The 18133-nt window shown below is 45.8% G+C and overlaps 1 protein-coding gene across 5 annotated transcripts in view; it reads right to left on the bottom strand.

The window, feature by feature from the left end:
* ZBTB17 (zinc finger and BTB domain containing 17) overlaps positions 1–18133 on the bottom strand; it is a 30241-nt gene that overhangs the window by 11112 nt on the left and 996 nt on the right. For 3 of the 5 annotated variants that reach the window (XM_004272437.3, XM_004272438.3, XM_033433034.2), the window contains exon 2: positions 16753–16839. The exons of the other annotated variants lie outside the window; for them this stretch is intronic. The gene's annotated coding sequence lies outside the window, so the exon portion shown is untranslated. The remainder of the gene's footprint in view (positions 1–16752; positions 16840–18133) is intronic. 5 annotated transcript variants of the gene reach the window in all.

Here is an 18133-nt window from a genome sequence, read left to right as displayed (position 1 = left end):
GGGATGACTGACAAACCATTTGAGGGCAACAGTTCTCTCTGGACGGGAGGGTCCTCTGAGACACTGGGGGCGCTCTATTTCTTCATTTGGATACACTAGGTTTATTAGTTAAATATGTGCATTTCATATACTTTTATACGGGAACATTTTTCAAAATTTAACAAAATTTGTAATAAGAAAAAAGTGAGGTAAAAGTGCCACACTCAATCCGTGCAGAGATGGGATGTTTCCAACCATGTTCCCAGACGCTCTGGCCAGGGCTGCCCTGAGGAGGGGAAAGAGCCGCAAAGGCGGACAGGAGTGACGGGGGGTGGAGCGCCGGAGAAAACACAATCCATCTCATTTGTCTTTCGGATCCAAAACATCCGCACACAGACTGCTGCCGTGAGAAAAGTTTCTCCCTGGGTCGTGAAATCCACTCTGCTCAATTCAACAAAACCTGAATCCCAGATCCCCACAGCAACAACAAAATGGCATTTATGGAGGGTCTTCAACACGCCAAGCAGCACGGCACCACGTGTGGCACAGTCCAATCACCTAAAAACTAAGAGCATGGCTACACCAGGCCCCAAGCTCCGCCCTGCTGCCTCCAACAGTTAGGACTTGAGAGGCAGCTCGGCACCACGGAGGCAGCAGAGCCTCTGGGGCCAAAGCCAAGTAGGCTCACCTCCAGGTCCTGCCTCCTACCACACCTGCAGGTGACCTACAGCAAAGCTCTCCTCTGGCATAGTGGAGCCAGGGGGACTACTTCCCACATTCTTTACAGGATTAAGCTAGGTAACGTTAGCAAAGCCTGCCCAGTGCCTGGCATGTGGTAAGCACTCAGCAAACGACTGTTACCAGGAAGCAGAGATGCTGACTCTACATATTTTTTTAGGCCAAAGACCACATCAGATGGTTTCTACATATCCTTTTACGCTGGGCACCTCGGGTGTACTCAAAAACTACTTGGTGGGCTTGCCCGGTGGCGCAGTGGTTGAGAGTCCGCCTGCCGATGCAGGGGACACGGGTTCGTGTCCCGGTCCGGGAAGATCCCACATGCCGTGGAGCGGCTGGGCCCGTGAGCCATGGCCGCTGAGCCTGCGCGTCCGGAGCCTGTGCTCCGCAACGGGAGAGGCCACAACAGTGAGAGGCCCGCGTACCGCAAAAAAAAACCAAACCAAAACAAAAAAACACCCTACTTGGTGACTTGAACCTTGTTTAGATGTTGTAATCACAACCCATTATTCCTTCTAAATGCAGTCTGGAAAAATCCCGGAGCCCAATTAACATGAAGAGACGGGGGGCACTGGGCAAGAACCACTCAGAGCAATTTTCTCTGTCAGGCAAGCACTTTATATTGAACAACTATTCCATAAACCCCAAGGGTGCTCCTGGCTGAAGGCTGGAGCGCCTGCCCAGAGCTCTAAGTGGGTCCACAGAGCAACGCTCCATCTCAGAGTCAAATGGGCACCTGTCAAACATGAAATATCGCCCAGGTTATTAGCAAGCACTGAACTGCATGCATTTCCAAACTGCTGCACAGAGGGAAACCATTAGCCAGGAAACAACTGGCCTACCACCAGGAGATGCCCTCCAATCTTGATGAACAACAGTTCCCAGCTCCCAGAACATGCTGTGCCAGTTGCAGGCCTGGACAGGAGACAGCCATCCAAGGGCCTCGAGGCACCTGAGAGCGATGACAGGGATCAGCGTTCCTGACTTTCCAGAAATACTGGTGGCTCGTGTACACAACCTGGCGTACACGAGCTCAGGCCAAGGGAATGGAAGTTCCCAGCAGGCCAGCCCTGCAAACATGAAAGCTACCTGCTCGACTCCACCAAGCCACCTGCTGTGACAACCCGTCCCTTTTCAGCGCAACGTGGCAGAGAAGCAAATATCAACAAAACCAACCGTACTGGAACTTTCCTCCTTGCCCAGGAAACACAGTTCTTATATTAAGCTTGTGTTTCTCCAACTTTTAGAAGTCCATTTCCACTTTGTAAAAACACACAAACCTGACTCAGCCCTTCCCAACAGCCCCAAACGTTTCATCTTCTCCTGAATAGTGGCCCCGCCCTGAAAAAGCACTGCTTCCTTCTACAGAATGCTCCCTGCCAAGATTCAGTACCGTTTGCTTTGAAGTTTGTGTTATAAAAAACACTGACTTTTTTTCTAAATCTAAAAATAATGTCTGAATATAAAATTAAACTGTGCTATTGACTTTGCTTTTCAAACTATACAACTTGTATTATCTCTAAATTTAACCACACTTCTGAAGAGGGAGTGGACATCCCTTTCCCTGACCCCCGATGGACCCTACTGCTCTAGGAACGTGGCTGAGCGGGAAGGCTGGCTGGCCCTGAAGAAAGTGTGTCCTGTACCCCAGCACCTGTGCCAGTTTAGAACCCATCGTGCTAGTACTTGCTCTGGGGACTCCTGACGCTTGACACGGGATAAATCAAGGGCCTTGCTACCAAAAAGACAAAATCAGAACATGTGGGACTGGCATGGGGTCTGATCATTCTCCCAACGTCTCCCCTGCTCCCCTCTGCCCAGTACTCCCTGAGTGGTGGTGGCACATGGACACAGCCTGAAATTATACTGGTAGGTGGACTCCCCTACCAAGGTTAATAAACTCATTGCTGGGTAGGCCGACTTCTTGTTTCTTCCTTACAGCTGTTTATAGCACCTACCCTAGGACTGTGCCCTCAAATCAAGTTGGGGTACAGGCCTGGTATAGAACCAATTCCTGGCCTTGTTGAATAGGACCAACTCAAGGTCAAAATATTCTGAAATGATCATTGTACTTTTGGTGCTTGTTAACTGAAAAAATATAGACAAAAACCACTATGAAAAATGAATTTCCCATCTAATAATCACAACAGCACTAATATGTATTTGAGAAGCAGTTCTATGTAAGTGAATGATAAATCTCCCCTAATACACAGAAGGTCTGTGGTGTGATACAGCCGCACAACTACTCATACATACTGCATTCCCCCTAGGGGTCCTCAGTCCATAAATTAAGAAACAGATATAAACAAAGGCCAAAGAATTTCTCAAACATTTAATGAGTGCCTACTCTGTGCTCACCCTAGGGGCAGTATTCTCACTTTGAGCCTAGCAGGGAAGACAGGTAATAAATCAATATAATACATAATGTCACATACTAAGTGCTGTGAAGAGAACCAAAGCAAGCCGAGGCAGAGGCTATTAACTACCTAAGAGAAGGTCAAGGAGGACCTCTCTTGAGGAGGTGACATTTAAGCAAAGACCAGAATAAGAGTGAGCCATGCTACCATAAGCCCAGGGACCGTTACAGTAGGTACAAGGTAGAGCAAATGCAAAGGTCCTGAGACGGGTGTGGCCTTGGCAAAAGGGGCTGGCGTGCCTGAAAAGGAGGAAGCGAGTGGGAGGATGAGAAGCGCTGAGGTTGGCAGCAGGAGAGGCTGCGATCACTCAGGGTTTTAGAGGCCAGTTAGGCTTTGGAGTTCTAAGTATGCTGGGGCGCCCTAGGAGGGTTGAGAGCAGAAGAGTGACTGCAAGGGGGCAAGCGTGGACACAGGAACACCAGGAAAGAAGCAAGAGAGGGAGGAGGCCTCCACCAAGGTGGAGATGGAAAGAAGCAGTCAGATTAGGGATATGTTTTGGTGGAGCCAACATAATGGCTGAGCAAGTAGCTGTGGGTTGTGAGAAAAGAAAGGAGGCAAGGATGACACCAAAATTTTTAGCCTGAGAAACCTGGCCAAGGTTTTAGCCTGGCCAAGTGGCAGTGCCACTGACTGAGGTGAGGAATGATTGTGGGAGCAAAGGTTTAGTGGGAGGAAAGCAAGAGTTCTGTTTTGGCCAACTACGGTTGAGATGTCAACAGCAGAGATGGTTGAACAGATCTCTTCACTTCATTCTAGTCTTTGCCACAAGATGGAATGGGACCACCCTGGGAGAGATTATTGTATAAAGAAGAGACAAGACGTATGGACTCAGACTCAAAGCACATGCATTGGAATCCTGGCTCCAGTATTACCAAGGGGGGCTCAAGCAAGCTTCCCTGAGTTCTGGATCGCTCACCCGTTAAATTGGAGAACCACCATATACACAATGGCTGTGAGCATTAAAGAAGATAAATAACAAGGAGTATTGCACAAATCCTGGCAAAAGTAGAATTAGATATTTTTTCTCTAACAAAGTCTGTGACTGATACACAGTGAAACAAACAAGGAAAAATTAATTAAAATTAATTAAAACAAAACAAACCAGGTTATCCCAGTGAAGTCCCTTTACCAGTGAATCGCATGGCTGCTTTTGGAAAAGGCAGCTGGTCAAGGCCTCGGGAAGGCAGTTGGAGACCAAAGTAGCCACACTCTAGTCCAACGTGACAAAAAAGCACATGGACTTTGTTCCTACCTGGCTTCAAACTTCTGCTGTCAGGTCTTTGTGACTGTGTGACTTAGGGCAGAAAGCCTGGGAAGAATCACCCACTCAAGTTAAATATAGATGGATTCGGGGTCCAATCTTTGCATGTGGTGGGCTGAGGGGACAGGGTAGTGGACAGTACTTTAAAGTCAACTGCAGAGCACTGCCTAGTGCGGGTGCCCTGCTGGGAGCTGGCGGCTCCCAGGGGAGTAAGGCCAAGGCTGTCTGGGCACCCACTCTCGAGGACCTTCCCCCGGAGAGAAAGACCCAGACTGTCACTACCCACTGATGAGAGCTGAAAGGTGCCACTGAGTGCCAACCTGGAAGGAAGTGGTACTTAGTACATCTAAAAACACACGAACAAAGGCAGGAAGGGCGTCCAGGTAAAGATCAGCACAAGCAATGGTGTTGGATGCATGACAGAGAGTGGTGTGCACGCTTGGGGACTGGGCCGGGGGAGAACAGTCACGCTTCACATCATGAGATTAAAAAATGAGTGGAAAAAGTGGTGAGAAATGCAGCTGGAGGGACAGGCTGGAGGCCACACCTATCACACCAGGACTTAGCTTCATCCCCAGCTGATGGGAGTCACACCAGGGGTTTAAGCAAGAGAGAGCCACGGTTAGACTCACATTTCTGAAAGGCCACTCTGGCTGCATGAGTATGGAGAACAGGCTGAAGGGGCAAGAGCAGAAGCAGAAAAACAACTCAGGAAGTCCCGCAGCGCTGGACCCTCAGGACGTGAAGAATGGGACAACGTCACCCCCCGCTGGCACCAGGAGGATCTGGCTGGTGCCCAGAATCCAACACAATTACTCCTCGAGTGCCCCAACATCCCTTAATATTTAGTATCCGACCCTTCCTGGGAGAAGCTGGGCCATGCTGCTTGTCCAAAACCACATCCCAGGCTGAGAATTCCTACCTCTTACTCACGTTTCAAAGAAAACGCCCACATCTCTGGAGGGACGTAACAAGAAAGTGGTAACGGGGATCCCCTCAGAGCAGCAGGGGAAGGGTGGAAAGGACTTACACTTTTCACTCTGTATCCTTTCTGGATTTTTTGTTTGTTTGTTTTGTTTTACCATTTGTAAATGTTATCTATTAAAATATTAAAACTGAGAAAGTAAAACAAGGAGGGAAGGAGGGAAGAAAGAAAAAAGAGAGAAAAAAAGAAAATGTCCACAAAGTCAGAGTTTCTTTGTTTCTATTCACCGTAAACCTTTCAGACATTTTCTACAAGACTTGGTGACTGAAAACTTCTCAACAGGAAAAATTTCTCATAAGGGAAATGGAAAATTATGATAATTTGCACAAAGAATGTGTCACTCGGGAAAACATGATGAGCAAAAATTCCTTAAGGGGACAAAATGGAAAATCCCCTAGAAGAGCAGCTGGTAGCCTTTTCCAGACCCAGATGAACCCCTCCGACACTTCGAAGGCACTGAAGGCCTCTCCTGGGAGAGTCACACACACTCAGGGGGCTGACTGACTCCCCACACCCGGTTAAAACCCCTGCCTTGGAATCCAGCCAAAGCTGGTTAAGTCCCTGGGGTAAGAGTACTTAAATCTCTGCACCTCAATTCCCTTTCTGTAAAATGCAGATGATAAGAAAAGTTTCCACTTCACAGAGCTGCCGCTGGCCATCATCATTCTTATATGACTACATATAAACCAATGCCAGCAACATCGATCTATTACAGGAAAATGGGGAACCCAGTGCTCTCCTCCTGGCCCTATCTTCTAAAAATGGACATAAAATCTCATCAGTAACCCAGGCACCCACGACAGATAAAGCTTCAACCTGAAAAAAGATCAGGAAAAGGCCCTGCAAACTGCAATGCTTATTCCACTCAACCGTAACCATAAGGCAAGGCAGAGGTGCTTTGTACTTGCAGGCAAAAGCTACCTTCTTTTTTTTTAATTAAAAGGTTACTTATTTATTTATGGCTGTGTTGGGTCTTCATTGCTGTGTGCGGGCTTTAGTTGCAGAGAGCGGGGGCTGCTCTTCGTTGCGCTGCGCGGGCTTCTCATTGCGGTGGCTTCTCTTGTTGCGCAACGTGGGCTCTAGGCGCACAGGCTTCAGTAGTTGTGGCTCGTGGGCTCTAGAGAGCAGGCTCAGTAGTTGTGGCGCACGGACTTAGTTGCTCTGTGGCATGTGGGATCTTCCCGGACCAGGGATTGAACCCGTATCCCCTGCGCTGGCAGGTGGATTCTTAACCACTGCGCCACCAGGGAAGTCCCGCTAACTTCTTTCTACAAAGAACATGATGATTTTGGAGGAGCAACGAGGCTTTCATTGAGGAAGAGGATAGACTATAACAAGTCCAAAGGAAGGATTAGTTGTCCCATGGTATTAGTTAAGATCAAGAATCCAAAGCAAAAGAAAAAAGTAGGTTGAATACTAATTATTAGGAGGAGGACGTATATGGACTTCAAGGTAGCACATGCTTTTCATGTGACTGACTTTTTCTGGGTTTGTTTCCTTATTACAATTAGTAACTGTGAAGGTCCCTTCTACTGTTAAGATTTAATAAATGCTGAGTAAATGATTTCATTAATAAGACTACAAATGCATGCATTTGAAGTATAACAGACACCATGTGAATGACAATAAAAATGAGATATTTATCTAGCATTTAGCAGAGTTTTTTTTTTCATCTAAAACTTTCCCTATATTGGAAATCTTAAGATTTCCAACTATGAACATGAACTATGAATATGAACATATAGGACATGAACATCAACTACGAACTGTATACGAACATCTATGAACTATATAAGCCAACATCAAGTCGTACATTTACTATTCCAAATAGAATTAAACTAAAGTTAATATTCTGTAAAACTTGACTGGGCAAAACGAAATGCGTAAGAGGATATTTTAGAGGAATGTTCTAGGAGACCTCAAAACCTTAAGATAGGCCTGGACAGAAAGTGGTCAAGAATTCAATGTCTCAATTTCCAAGGATTTCTTAAAACTGTGAGGCTACTCAAATCCAGATGCTGAGTGTCGCTCCAGAAGAGAGTGTTTGGACAGCAGCCCTGGGAGGATTAGAAGCAGCTCAGGCCCCAGCGCTGGCCCTTGAAGAAACAGTGCTGCGGACCTCCTGCCCCTCCCACCCACCACCTGCAGCAGCATGAGGCCTTTTAATGGATGACTTGCAACCCTGGCAGTTTTTCAGCCAGCTATTTTGAAGTGCGAGCTTCTGACAGAAACTTGGAAACCACCCTAAGTGCTGCCTGGTTCTAGGGCAGGCAGGCTGAGAGACAGAGACACAGAGAAAGAGAGACAGAGAGAGCACCCGCACGGCCATGTAAGGAAGCCGGCCAGCCCCAAGGGGCTGCTTATGGGGACTAGGGTGGGGAAGTGAGGGTACACAAACTTAATTCTTAGGGGTATGAAAGACTGGTCAGAAACCTAAATGTTCTGTTTCATTCACATTTCTACCCTTATCTTCTCAACTTCCCAAATGCAAATATAAACTGGGGGAAATGTTACAGCCTACATGGAAAATAAGGGTTAATAGTCCTGATATATAAAAGGCTTTTAAAATTAGTCAACAGTGAAAACGTACATCCACACAAAACTTGTAGACAAGTGTTCACAGCAGCGTTACTCATAATAGTCAAAAGGTCAAAACAGCCCAAATGTCTATTAACTAATGAATGGATAAATAAAACGTGGTATATCCATACAACAGAGTATTATTTGACAATAAGAAAAGTACTGATATGTGCTACAACCTGAACGAACCTTGAAAATATTGTGCTACGTGAAAGAAGCCAGCCACAAAAGGCTACAAGCTGCGTGACCCCACTTACATGAAATGCCCAGAACAGGCAAATCCACGACAGAAAGTGGTTGCCTAGGTCTGGGGGACATAGAGGTAAATGGGGAGTGACTGCTAATGGGCTGTGGGCTCCTTTTGGGGACGATGAAAATGTTCTGGTGGTGACGGCTGCACAACTCTGTGAATAAACTAAAAGCCATTGAATTGTACACTTAAAATAGGTGAATTGTATGGTGTGTGACTGTCTCAATAAAGCTGTTATTAAAATTAAACAACAAGAAAAAATCTCCCAACAGAAAAATGAGTCAGGGAAATGAACAGGCAATTCCCAAAAGAAGAAATATGAGTGGTCAATATACTCGATACAGAAAAAAGACATTCAACCTCACTAATAATCGAATATGAATAAGTACAAGTTACCACTTCCAGTTTCAAACTGGCGAAGACTGAAGAGACTGAGTTTCCACTGTAGGTCAGTGTATGTCCCCAGCGAGCAGAAGCAGAAGGCGGTACACTGGGTCAGACCTGTTACTACCGATGTAAGTTCTAAATACATTCACTGGTTAGGTACAAATTAATGCTTGGATGTAAGTAACTGATCAGACAGTCCCATGCAGAGGCTACAATTTCCCAGCCTGATGGGGTATTACCCAGCTGTAAGGAAATCGTGAGTCCTGGTAAAGGACTGTGGGTGGGACTGTGGGACTGCATCTAGAGAAAACACTGTCTTGCTAATAATAAGTCCCACCATGCTAAACGCTTGAGGGGAGGTTACTGCCAAGAGAAATAGTAGGCTTGCTGTTTCCCGAGGGCAGCGACCGGTGGAGAGCACACGTCTAACAGGGGCCACTAAGGGAGTAACTGGAGTAGCTGCCGTGGCAACCTGCCCGCAAAGTGTTTCCTATATACATGCTACCTCATCCATACCCACAACAGTCCTCTGGGAGGGTATTAATATGATCACCCCCATTGTGCAGATGAGCAAAATGAGGCTTAGAGGAGTTGTCATCCGACCAAGGTCTCAACGACATGCCCAGATTCAAGGCCAAAGTCCACCACACTCTACAAGCTGTCCTCTTTTCACTTTAAACAAGGACAAAACTTCTGTGGACAGACACGGAGTTCTGGGTTCACCAGGTCCTTAGTCTGTCCCAAAAGGGCAAATTCTCTGTCATTAATTGGCACTTACCAACTCCCTTTCCTTATACTAATCAGTGTCACAAAACATGTTATAAAAAGAAGTCAGAAGTGAACATTACTAAGTCTTAGTTCTAACCTGCAGAGTTTGTTGCTGCCAAATGAAACACAAAATTGAAACTCTGAAGCATCTTAATTTCTGGAAGCATGGCACACCAGGCACGCTGGCTGGCTCGCATTACAAACGGCTACAAATACTGAAGAGAAATTGTTTGACATCTTTTAAAATGCATCGAAGAACTGGCAAGTCAGTAAGGAATACTGACAGATGAAACAAACTTAAGCAAAGGCTGGAATCCAGAGAGCAAGTGGAGCTATAAGGGTGGGCAGCGAGGGCATTTGCAGAACTGAGCGAGCTCGAGTTCTCCCCCTGCCGCCAAGAAGGGAGGTCTCTCAGGAGGGCCCTCCAGAATAAAGCTGGCCCCAAAGGGTTATATCTTAGTGGAAAGAAGATGGCACAGAAAAAGCCTATATGAAATCTTGGCACCAAATGGAAGGGTATAAAATTCTCCCTGGGAGAATCTGTAACCGTTAGATGGCCCCCAAATGGACTACAGCCCAAATTCACACATTATAAAAGGTACACTTCAGGTAGCTAAAAAGTGATCCCAGAATGAAAGTATTAAATGCAAGAAGGAGTGAGAACCAACTAAGGTAGTAAGAAATAAGTAAATCTAAACAAATACTGAACAAATGACATCTTCTAAAATTGAAAAAGAACACACACACCTATAGAATAAAAGTTGAGGAGGGAGTGTTAGGAATTAAAGTGAATTAAGGTCCTAACTGCTTGAGAGTAAAGTGTAAAGACACTGACTAATGTTAGAATTTTATAAGTTATGTAAATTGAGAGATATATCATATTCGTGGATCAGAAGATCAATATCATAAAAATGTCAACTCTATCCAAATTGATATGTAATAAATTCAATTCTAATAAAATTCAAAGCAATTCTAATAAAAGACTCCAACAATTTTTATGAATTTGATAAGCACAATCTAAAATGAAGATGGAAAAGCAAAGGGCCAAAGCCTTACCAGATACCAAGAATTATTATATGAAAACTTAGAGTGTGATACTGGCACACAGATAGAGAATAGATGGTAAAGAGGCCAGAAATAGACCCATATATTTGTGGACACCTGATGTATGATAATGGTTACTGGTGACATTAAAGACCCACAAGAAAGGGATATATTCTTTCAATAAATAGTACTGGGACAATCTGATGTGCTTATTTAAAAAAAAAGGAAAAAGAAATTAGCTCCTTATCTCACACCATACACAAAAATAATTATAAACAGACTAAAGAACTTAATGTAAAAGGCAAAATCATAAAATGTTTGGAAGACAATATATGGGGGAATACCTTTATAAACTTGAAGAAGGAACTTCTTAAAAAGAAACAAAAAGTGCTATTAAAAAATTGATGAATGACATTAAAATTAAGAATTTCTGTTCATTGGGGACTTCTCTGGTGGTGCAGTGGTTAAGAATCTGCCTGCCAATACAGGGGACACAGGTTCGTGCCCTGGTCCAGGAGGATCCCACATGCGGCAGAGCAGCTAAGCCCGTGAGCCACAGCTACTGAGCCTGCGTGCCACAACTACTGAAGTCTGCGCACCTAGAGCCTATGCTCCACAACAAGAGAAGCCACCACAATGAGAAGCCCACACAACACAACAAAGACCCAACGCAGCCAAATAAATAATTAATTTAAAAAAAAAAAGAATTTCTTTTCATTAAAAAAAAAAGCTAGTGACAAGACAAGCCACAAACTGGAAGTGGATAATTACAACACAACTAACTGACAAAGGATTAGTATCAAAACAAAAAACAAGAAAAAAAGTCTACATATAAATAAAAAGACAAACAATTCAATAAAAAAAATAAGCAAAAGATTTAAGCAATTGTTTCAGAGAAGCTGAAACCTGAATGACCCATTAATGCATGAAAAGATGCTCAACACACTAATAATCATGAAAATGCAAATCAAAACCACGAGGGGGCTTCCCTCATGGAGCAGTGGTTAAGAATCCACCTGCCAACGCAGGGGACACAGGTTCGATCCCTGGTCTGGGAAGATCCCACATGCCGTGGAGCAACTAAGCCTGTGCACCACAACTACTGAAGCCCGGGCGCCTAGAGCCCGTGCTCCGCAACAAGAGAAGCCACCGCAATGAGAAGCCCACACACCACGAGGAAGACTAGCCCCCGCTCACTGCAACTAGAGAAAGCCCGCGTGCAGCAACGAAGACCCAATGCAGCCAAAAATAAATAAACAAAATAAATTTATTAAAAAAGAAAAAAACATATAAGGTATCACTGACCTTCCAACAGGTTAGTAAAAATTTTTTAATGTGATAATATCATTGTTTGGAGGATGTGACGCAAACAGAATTGTCAGTTGAAGCATAAATTGCGGAAACCACTTTGGAAACTATTTGGTATTATTTGGTCAAATTGAAGATGCACGCACCCTGTGATCCAGTCCTCCTCCCAGGGGTGTACCCTGAGAGGCTGTACACATGTGTCCCAGGAATGGTCACAGCATCACTGTCTGTCTCAGCAAAATACTGGAAACAAGTCAAATGTCCATCAACAACAGAATGGATATGTTCTCATACAATGGAACATAATTCATCAGTGAAAATGAAATACACCTATATGTAACATGGCTTAATCTCAAGAACATACGTTAAGGAAAAAATTTAGATCACTGAAAAATAACGAAATGATTTATTTAGTTCAAAAACATGCAAAATTAAACAATACATTGCTTAGCAATACAAACACATGTGGTAAAACTATAAAGAAAAGCTAGAGGTGGGAATTCCCTGGCGGTCCAGTGGTTAGGATGCAGAACTTTCACGGGTGTGGCCCAGGTTCAATCCCTGGTCAGGGAACTAAAATCCCACAAGCAGGTTTGGCACAGCCAAAAAAAAAAAAAAAAAAGTAAAAAATAGAAAAGCAAGAGAATGATAAAAGCCAAATTCAGTGATTAGGTGGAGGTGGGAATGGGACAGGATCAGGGAGGGGCACTCCAAAGGTAATGGTAACATTCTTTTTTGTAAACTGGGTGATGGGTACATGGGTGTTCCTTGTATCCTTTTCCTTTATACGGTACAGTATTCTTTTGTATCTACTCAATATTTAAAAAGACAATTTACAAAATGAAACAATGTTCCTTCTGACTTTAAGCAATGATTTGAAGCATTAACTTGGGCAGCTGACTGAGTTACACTAAACCAGGAAAGTCCCTGACAGGGGCCCACCCAGCCCTGAGACTACAGTAATGAGAAGTGCTTCACCACCCTGGCTCCGAAGCCGAAGCTGGAGAGATACAACTTCCCACTGAACCCTGGAGCCTTCCATTCAGGACAGGAAAATTACTGCTTAGATTAATCGGCCAGTACAGGAAGTAGTGCGGGTGGGGTGAGGAGAACAGGTTCTGCTGCCAGACCTTTTAAGACCAGAAGCTGAGTATGTTTTTGATGTAACAATGAACCCACCAAGCCTCCCTTCGGGCTAGGTCCCTACTCTCGGCTGGAATTGCCACCTCTGAGGCTCTGCATTCTGCGGTTTAGACATGAGTGAACAACTCTCAATTCTAACCATGCCCTTTGCTTCCTTCCTTTGAAGCTCAAGGCTGATCTCTCCAATTCATAACAAGCAGGTTTGAATGGAAGAGCCCGTGCTCTGGTTTTCTGTACGTATCTGTGACTACATTATTGAGGTCAACCTTAATTGGTCCTTGGACTGTTGAGCTACTGACACCCATGAGGACCTCTGAGAGTGCCAGGCACCTATGCTGACACTCAACACACACATCTGCAGCAAATGCTGAAAGCACTCGGTGCTAAAATGCCTACTCTTTGTGACCTCTATGATTTCAATCATTTAAAAATGTGGCCAGCAAAAGAGGTAGATTATGGTCTCCAGGACAATATGCTTTGTGCACAAAAGGTACTGGGAGTTTTTCATTTCCTCTAAGGTTGGGGTCCCTCCCTTTTGTGGTGTCTGTTACCCTGACAGACACCATGTCTGAGTACCTCCGTGCCACCCACGCGGTACCATCTTGGGGGAATTCCAGGACGGTAGAGAGTGGGCCACCTGCTCTCTTTCTGTGGCAAACTGTTAAAACTGAAGCTCTGCCCACAGAGGCTGCCCTTTCAGCATTCTAAATGGAAGGTTCAGTATATGTGCAACGAAATCAAGCCATTTGGCACTTAAAAATGGTCTTCCTTATATATACATACAGACATACATATGCACAGAAGAGCCCGGGCACAACACACAAACGCTGTTAATAGTTATCTGCGAGGGGTACCGGGTCAGGCGTGGGAGGGTGACTTACTTTCCCCAGTACTTTTGTTAGAACCTTCTGATTTTTGGACCTCATGCATGTATTCCTGTCCTAAACATTTTTTTCTTCCTCAACTCTGCACACTTTCTTTCTTGACCCTCACAGGGTCATCCTCTCCTAACACATAATAATGCTGGTTACCAATTACGGAGTCAAGGACTTGACTAAGCATTTTACATGCATTACCTCATTAATAATTCCACCCAATAAAGTTAGTGTGAGGTCATCATTATCTCCACTTCACACCCGAGGAAGTGGAGGCTTAAGAGAGGTCAAGTACTTTGCCCAAAGGCACACAGCTAATAAGTATAAGGACCAGCTCAGGTGTGCTTGGCTTAGAAGTTCATGCTTCTAACCAGCACCCTGTACCTCAGGGGTTCTTAGCTGGGGGCAATTTTGCCCCAGGAGACGTACAGCCTCCTCTGGAGACATTTTCAGCTGCCATACTTGGAGGTAGGTGGGGGCTACTGGCATCTGTGGACAGAGGCCAGAGATGCTACTTGCATCCTGTGCACAGGACGGCCCCCAAGACAAAGACTCACTAAGCCCCAAATGGCAATAATGTCGACGCTGAGAAACCCTGCTCTACTGGAAAAAGAAAGACAGAGAAACTATCTCTGACCTAGACTCTCATAGTTTAGGTCGTAGTTTACCATGTCCACATCTCATATTACACCCAAACACCAAATAAACCATTGGGTTGTCCTCTCTTCATTAATAGTATGCCAAACCCTCATCACACTGGAGGTCTCTCCAGCCCCACTGGTCGATCATCCAGTCATCCAACAATGTTTACTGAGCACCAACTGCGTGCCAGGAAATGACCTACACAGTGGGAATACCAGGAGGAATAAGACCCTGTCTCTGCCCACGAGCTGCTGGTGGTCTCACAGGGAGACAGGCAAGATAACCTATGATCATCATAGGAGGTAAGAATGTACTCCGAGGGGCTTCCCTGGTGGTGCAGTGGTTAAGAATCCGCCTGCCAATGCAGGGGAGATGGGTTCGAGCCCTGGTCCAAGAAGATCCCACATGCTGCGGAGCAACTAACCCCGTGCGCCACAACTACTGAGGCTGCGCTCTAGAGCCTGCGAGCCACAGCTACTGAGCCCACGCGCCACAACTACTGAAGTTGCGTGTCTAGAGCCCGTGCTCCACAACAAGAGAAGCCACCGCAATGAGAAGCCCACGCACCACAACGAAAGGTAGCCCCCACTTGCGGCAACTAGAGAGAGGCCGCACACAGCAACAAAGACCCAACGCAGCCAAAAAAAAAAAAAAAAGTACTGCAAGGTCATTGCAGGATGCTAAGAAATCACAGAGGAGGGGCTCCAAACTCAGCTGGGGCGGGGGTGCAAGGGTGAGTAGGGCTGGGAGAAGGTTTCCCAGAAGCATTTGAGCTTGAAGGAGTTAACCAGGCAGAGGGAATCCTTTCCTTCCCAAAGGACCCCTCACCAGAGCTTTCAGAATATGGTCTCTGAGAATCCAGGTTGACAACTTTAATTAGAACATTGGTGGAACTCCTGAGAAAAACAGGGAGTGCACAGAGCAGTCCTTGATCCTCTGAGTACAACCTGGATAATTCCTGCCTCGAGAGGGACAGACCGCAACCTGGCTTCCCTATCGGTCTGGGTGTTCTTCAACCGCAATCCTAACGTGTTTCTCTGGCTTCGAACCACCCCACACCTTGCAGCAGGAGGGAACTGACATGTTCACAGCAGATCCCGTGAATTACTTGCTTGACCTCACATAATTCTCAAAACAGTTCTCTGAAGTAAACATTGTTATCCCTATTTTACAGATGAGGAAACTGAGGAAGAGGAATGAAGTAACTGACCCTCAGGACAGAGAGCCACTAACCAGGGAAGCAGGGATTCACACCCAACTCCAGAGTCCTTGCCGCCTCTATCTGAGGGGACCTTTATAGTTATCAATCCAAAACATGTTATGTACTCTGAATCTTCACCACCTCAGTACAGCCTTCCAACGTCAGTCATCCTCCTTCTGTACACCACACACTTTTGAACAGGTATCTGTGGTGTTCCTTGTGTTGTACTGTGATCACCCATGTGGCTAAGAGCTCCTTGCTCCCAGGATCCAGTCTCACTTATCTTCACATCCCGAGCCCCCAGCGCAGTGTCTGACACGTCAGGCACAGAAAACACTGAATGAGTAAACGAGCCTGGACTCTCTGGGCCCAAGCAACACAAACTACCCAAAGCCAGGGGAGCCTGCCTTGGAGACCCAGAGGCCTGGGAAACACACCCCACCCTCTTTCACCAGTGCAGTGGACTTCCCTTGGGCTGGGCCCAACCCCCAAAGCCAGCAATCTAGTCACACTGGGGACAGAGCAGGTTCTGTCAGCCAGCTTTCTCTCTACCACTGGAATAGTCGTGATTCCTCCTTTGGTTGCACACCAGATGCTTGTGTTTGGGGACATGCTGTACAAAAATATGTATCTCTAAACATTAGAACCGTAAAAGGAATAAGCATGTGCTCCCCACTCTGTCTTTCCCTCTCTGCCAGACAGAGTGCATCCGTGATGGCAGGAGCTAGAGCAGCCAGCTTAGTCCATGAGATGGAAGACTGGGTTTGAGCAAGGAGAGCCACATGATCAATGAAACCCTGTGTCTGGATAACTTCATGGAACAGAGTGAGCTGCCCTGACCAGCTCTGGACTGCCTACTTCCAGTCTGTGAAGGAGTGAGGAATAAATTTCTATTTCCTTTCAGCCACTGTATTTTGGAGCATTTTGGTTTGTACTTACTTAAAACAAGGTGTGAACATTGCCCAGGGATTAACCTAGCATGATCTTTGTTAGTAAAACGACAATAATGTTATCAACATTCTCCCAACCAAACTAACTAGGATTTTGTCATTACTGTATAATTTTAAAGAAAAAGCTATCTTAAAAGGGTGATTTGAATCACATTGAGCCTAGAGAAGAAGGACAAACAAACTGACCTCCTGGTTTGTTTCATCTTTGAGTATTACAGACATACCTCAGATTTCCAAGTAGCCCAGGCTACTCTGTTCTGACAGTTTGTCTGGGGCAACTCCAGCTTGGCGCTCCTCCTCCAGCTCATTACCTGAATCGAAGACCAAGTGGAAAAACTGATGAGAAACTGCAAGGTATCTGCTCCCTAAGAGCTGCCCTTCCATCCACCAAACACAGGCAAATGCAGAGCACTGAGCACTGAGCCTGGCACAAAGTGTTCAGTAAGCGTTAAATTGGATTGTTACTGGCCTGCTGCACGCCAGCCCCTGTGCTGGACATCTGAGACACAAAGATCAATAAAGCCAGTGCTATTCCCTACACTCAGGAACGCCTGCTGACCGAAAGACATAACACGAGGTCGACAAGCAAAAGCAATGAGGCTGTGTCCAAGTATCATTACAGCGTTAGCATTCCTCCGGGATGTCCCGGACACCGTGCTTCTCATTCCAGACCCTCACCCAGGTGACACATCCCTGCCCACAACTTTAGTGACCTTCGCTGGATGCTAGATCACCACTGGACAGCTCCACTTGGACGTTTTACAGGCACCTACTTTCAACATGTTCAAAACGAAATTTATCTTCCCTCCTCAGACCTGCCCCCCATCCTGCCCCCTATCCCACTGAGCCGCACCACCAGCCACCAGCCAAACATGTGGAGTCAACCTGACTCCTCCCTGCCTCTAAACCCCTCATCTAAGTAATCACCAACTTTGGCCAAGTCTACCTCCAAAACATCTCTCCCCACCCTTCTGCCTCTAATCTAACTCAAGTCCACCCTCGTTTCTCACCTGATAGTTCTAGTAACCTCTTAATTGGCCTCCGGGCCCACTCCCTTTAATACGTTCTTTAACTAGAGTGATCTTTCTAGCCCACAAATCTGACTTTTAAATGGAGTCCCATTAACCTAAAATTTCAAGTCCACAGCTAAGTTTAAAAGGCCCTCTAGGGGACTTCCCTGGTGGTCCAGTGGTTAAGACTCCGGCTTCTACTGCCTCCACTGCAGGGGGCATGGGTTCGATCCCTGGTCAGGGAACTAAGGATCCCGCATGCCGCGTGGTGGCCAAAAAAAAAAAAGAAAAGTGGGGAGGGCCCCCTAGGACCAGACCAGACTGCCTCTTTAGTCTTACCTCTAATCTCTGTCTCTAGGCAGAGAACTTCATTTAATTATTACACTGGCTTCCCAGCTTTCTCACAAACTCTATCTTCAACTGAGAATACTCTTCCTCTTTCCTGCCCGTGCTCCCCAAGCATCCTTCAGGTCTCAGTTTCCTGGGGAACAGAAGCCTCCCTGGATTCGCCTAGACTGAGTGAGGCGCCTCTACTCAGTGTTTCCAGAGCAAGAACTTTTCTGCTTTTCTTCCATCATATCAGAATTGCCTATGT

The sequence above is a fragment of the Orcinus orca genome, chromosome 1 (assembly GCF_937001465.1).
Source record: "Orcinus orca chromosome 1, mOrcOrc1.1, whole genome shotgun sequence".
Classification (NCBI taxonomy): domain Eukaryota; kingdom Metazoa; phylum Chordata; class Mammalia; order Artiodactyla; family Delphinidae; genus Orcinus; species Orcinus orca.
Note: the sequence above shows the minus strand (reverse complement) of the source record. Positions and strands in the feature narration are given on the sequence as shown.